Below are 5,000 nucleotides of genomic sequence, written 5' to 3'. Positions count from 1 at the left end.
CAATTAAGAGACACACGTAATGGTGTTTGAATTGGATAAAAAAGAAGTACGTATTTTCGTAAGCTATATTTTGTCGGTGTTGTTTCTGCTGTTGTTGTTTGTTGTTTGTGTGTGTGAATTTTTCTTGTTTTCTGGGGTTCAGAAGTATTCTTGACCCTGAAGAAATAAAAGTTTAGCAGAAAACCTGTGTGTGTGTGTGTGTGTGTGTGTGTGTGTGTGTGTGTGTGTGTGTGTGTGTGTGTGTGTGTTTGTGTTTGTGTGACACTCGTGGAGGAGAAAACTTTGAACTAACGTCGCTTCGCTAAGCCGGCCGCTGCTTATCAACGAGGTGGGTGATGCTGTTTTGTGTTTATTTATTCTCGCTGTTGTTGCCGAGAGTATTGTTTTTTGTTTTTGTCGTGCTGTGTGAAATCAAGAGTCGAGTTCCTCAGAGAAGCCAAAGGATGTTAAGAATCAAAGAAAAAATGGAGACACAATGCGTAGTTAAGAAAACGATAAATTAGGATTACTTGAGAGAGAGAGAGAGAGAGAGAGAGAGAGAGAGAGAGAGAGAGAGAGAGAGAGAGAGAGAGAGAGAGAGAGAGAGAGAGAGAGAGAGAGAGAGAGAGAGAGAGAGAGAGAGAGAGAGAGAGAGAGAGAGAGAGAGAGAGAGAGAGAGAGAGAGAGAGAGAGCTGGATGCTTTAGCTTGGGGCACGTCAATGTCACTCAGGAAAAAAAAAAATAACATGAAAACGAAAGTGCGAGCTCGAAAGTTGAAATAATTCACTTTCTTTTTTTTTTTAACTTTTGTCCCCTGTTGTGTGACTTTGGAGGAGGAGCAGGAAGATCAGTAGAAGCAGGAGGAAGAAGAGGAGGAGGAGGAGGAGGAGGAGGAGGAGGACTAGGTGGTGGTAGTGATGGTGAGGAGGAGGAAGGAAAGCAGGCAAAGTAAAGAATTTTCTGCCCCAAAATTCTTATGATATAGCCACTTCTAATATTCATAGTTATTCATAGTTTTCCCAGAGAGATGATATTGAAGTATACAGACGTGACGCCATCTCTTCCTCTTCAGATCCCTTGGCGCGGCTTCCCGTAACCTCTACAACGAGAAGCGACAGGTGAGTCACTCTTAACTATTTTACTTCTATGCTCATCATTTCTGTTAACATTGAGTGCATTGTAAAAGGAGACCATTTGCATGGAGACACAGAAAAGACGCACTGGCCTCACCCTGATAGATTAAGGGGACTGGACGTAATTAAAATAATAATAACAATAATGATGATAATAAAAATAATAATAATAATAATGATAATAATAATAATAATAATAATAATAATAATAATAATAATAATAATAATAATAATAATGATAATAATAATGAAAATAATAATAATAATAATAATAATTGTTGTTATTATTATTGTTATTATTATTATTATTATTATTATTATTATTATTATTATTATTATTATTATTATTATTATTATTATTATTATTATTATAAAATTATGAATATTTGTCTTTTACTTCTGTCTTTTTGTCTTTTTTTCTGTGCTACAACACTATTTAATGAAGAGAAATGGCGTGAAATAACTTTTTTTTACATAAAGGTCGTCCTTCAAATTTTACGTAGCCAAAACCAACAGGAAACCTTATGAACACCACAGCCTTGCATTAGAAAAAGTATTGTAATGTTTTCTGTTAATATAAAGCAATTGTTGAAGAGAAATCACGTGAAATATTTTTTTTATTGGTTTGAAAATTGACGATACCCTTTCAATTTTTTTAATAAAAACAAACAGAAAAACTCTCGAAAACCAAAAACTCAAGTCAGAAAAGTGTTTCAGATTTCTTCGATTATATTTTACAGGAGTTAAAAAAACTGTAGCACAAAATATATGGTTAAAAAGTTGTATGCGATAATGGAGAAAAAACTTATCCAGTAAGTGAGTGGGTCAACACTGTCTTCCTCAGCAGAACAATTTGAATATTCTCAGTAAGTCGATCTGAATGTTATATTTATGTATAACCGTCACTTGTACTATCACTGCCGCGTGGCCCTCTGTCATGACTCGCTTATATTGACGAATGACGGTAAAATAATAAATTATAAATGCATTATATATTCAAGCGATCCCTAACTTTTTTTTTTTTTTTACGTTTACTTAGCAGTGCTGTGACCAATTCCATTAAATGACTCACCCATTCACTTACTCTTTAGGTATTCATTTTTATTATGGAAGGAAATGAGACTTGGATGATTATGTTTCTTATTTTTTTTCTTTCAAGGGATGGAAAAAATGTTGATATAATTTTTTATTAGATTTTAATTACTCAGCTGTGTGTGTGTGTGTGTGTGTGTGTGTGTGTGTGTGTGTGTGTGTGTGTGTGTGTGTGTGTGTGTGTGTGTGTGTGTGTGTGTGTGTGTGTATTCTTACCTGTCAATTGGAAGATATTACGTGTACCCATGTGTCGATATGCGGCATTCACCTGTCGGCCATGAGAGGGGCGGAAAGATGTGTGTGTGTGTGTGTGTGTGTGTGTGTGTGTGTGTGTGTGTGTGTGTGTGTGCGAGCACGCTCGCTCTCATCTCACAACATTCACCACAAAATTACTGCGTTGAATGGAGGCCTGATTGATGATGACAGTTTCCCTGAAATTGATGTTCCTTGTAAGATTACTCCTCGCATTAATTCTAACTTATTTTCTATTCCTTACTTTTTTTTTTTTTTTGCGAACTTAAAATTTGATTTAATTTCCTTTCACCTTTTCCTAAAATATGTTTAATTCTCCTTTTCCTACTACTACTTCTACTACTACTACTACTACTACTACTACTACTACTACTACTACTACTACTACTGCTGCTGCTACTACTACTACTACTACTACTACTACTACTACTACTACTACTACTACTACTACTACTGCTGCTACTACCACTACCACTACTACTACTACTACTACTACTGCTACTACTACTACTGCTGCTACTACCACTATCACTACTACTACCACTCTTACTACTACTACTACTACTACTACTACTACTACTACTACTACTACTACTACTACTACTACTACTACTATTACTACTACTATTGTCCTGTAACTAATATTCTTCCTTACCCCTTTATTCTTCTCTAATCCATCCTTGCCTTCCTCCTCCCCGTCCTTCACACTTTTATATCAGTTCCAATCGTATACCTCGCTGGGCTCTAGACAAGGCCCGATTTCGCAGTTGCTCTTAACCAAAAACTTTGTCAACTGCCATGATCAATACCTAACATTCTATTTTACAGTCGTTGTTTTCGTGTTTTCGGAAATTCTCAACCTGGAAATGATCATAACAAAACGAAGGTCTCTGATTCCATGATGATAACTGATTTGTTGTTGGTGGTGGTAGAGATCGTCACTCAATAAGGAACGACTGTGAAATTAGCCCTAAGATTTTAAGGGATACTTACCGTGGGAGCTTCTTGGAGTATGTTGTGTGAGTGTGTGCAGTGCAGTGGCGCGAGTGTAAAGATTGAGGCACAGTCGTTATTACTAGCCACCGCCTCGCCCTTGCTCTCATTCCCAGCCTCTCTCTCTCTCTCTCTCTCTCTCTCTCTCTCTCTCTCTCTCTTGGTTTTTATCTCTTTCTTAGTTGTCCTCGTTGTTGTTCTTTGTTTTTCCTTTCCTTGTTGTTGGTGGTAGTGTTACTGTTGTTATTGTTGTTGTTATAGTTGTTGTTGTTGTTGTTGCTGTTGTTGTTGTTGTTGTTGCTGTTGTTGTTGTTGTTGTTGTTGTTGTTGTTGTTGTTGTTGTTGTTATTTGTTGCTGTTGTTTTTGTTGTTGTTGTTTGTTGCTGTTGTTGTTGTTGTTTTTCTTCTTCTTGTCCTCCTCCTCCTCCTCCTCCTCTGGATTATCATCATAACCTCATTTTCAAGGGTGGGGACGGTAAGGGAAGGGACGACTGGGCAGAGAGAGAGAGAGAGAGAGAGAGAGAGAGAAAGAGAGAGAGAGAGCTGTGAAAGGAGGACACACAGCAACTGAAGGTTAGCCTTGATAGTTCCCTGAAATGGGTCACGCATCCGCTCCGTTAAGTCTGCCGTGTTCTCGCATACTCGGGGACTGTATTCCCAAAGGCCTCAGCTTCTTATCTCCCCCACATTCAACAGGCTCTAGTGGAAGTTATTGGGGGGTTTTATCAGGCTCTGGTGGCGATTACTGGAGTTCTCAACGATGTTTTTGTCAGGCTCTAGTGGAAATCATTGGGAATTTCATTAGGGTCAAGTGGAAGTTACTGGGGTTCTATCAGGTTCTGGTAAAAACTATTGGTGTTTTATCAGGCTCTAGTGGAAATTATTGGGGTTTTATTATGTTATAGTGGATATTATTGGGGTTTTAGCAGGCTCTAGTGGAGATCCACCTACGCCTCTTTAAGGAACGTAAATATAAAAGTTTCTATCTACTGTGATTTTAATGATAGTTTAACAAATAACTACTAGAAACACCACTTAGAACCAGACCGATTATCTCCGTAGCCTTTGAAAACAGCCATTGCAAAAATCCAAAGAACTTTAGAATGTGTCTTATTTTCCTGTCCTGTGCACGCCATGTCCCGCGGCCCTCATTGAGCTGTGTTGATGCTTAAAAGTAACATTAACCTTTCGCGTCCTGCATAATAATTTGTCTTATCATTTGCGACACTATCATTTGGCGCTTAGGCATTTGTTTTTACGAGTCTATTTTAGTTTTATACTGTATTATTATCTTCTTAATTCTCGTTTCATATAGGAAGTTTAAAATGTGTAGTTAGTTAGATATGAATATTTAGCTACTTTACTATTTTTATTTTCTTAATAATGATATTTTATTTTATATGTATTCTTTTGTCGTTTGATTTAATTAAGAATATCCTCTTTGAAACACTTGATTTATGTCTCATCTGCATAGCCTCATCCTTTCTACAGCGCTACACACACACACACACACACACACACACACACACACACACACACACACACACACA

The 5,000-nt window shown here is 37.3% G+C and overlaps 1 protein-coding gene across 5 annotated transcripts in view; it reads left to right on the top strand.

Annotated features, from left to right (window-relative positions):
- Positions 1-5,000, top strand: part of LOC135102122 (G-protein coupled receptor moody-like) — a 120,489-nt gene that overhangs the window by 83,122 nt on the left and 32,367 nt on the right. For 4 of the 5 annotated variants that reach the window (XM_064006903.1, XM_064006901.1, XM_064006905.1 and 1 more), the window contains one exon: positions 1,053-1,098. The exons of the other annotated variant lie outside the window; for it this stretch is intronic. The gene's annotated coding sequence lies outside the window, so the exon portion shown is untranslated. The remainder of the gene's footprint in view (positions 1-1,052; positions 1,099-5,000) is intronic. 5 annotated transcript variants of the gene reach the window in all.

This window comes from Scylla paramamosain, chromosome 7 (assembly GCF_035594125.1).
Source record: "Scylla paramamosain isolate STU-SP2022 chromosome 7, ASM3559412v1, whole genome shotgun sequence".
NCBI lineage: Eukaryota > Metazoa > Arthropoda > Malacostraca > Decapoda > Portunidae > Scylla > Scylla paramamosain.
This window is presented reverse-complemented; position numbering and strand designations above follow the sequence as displayed.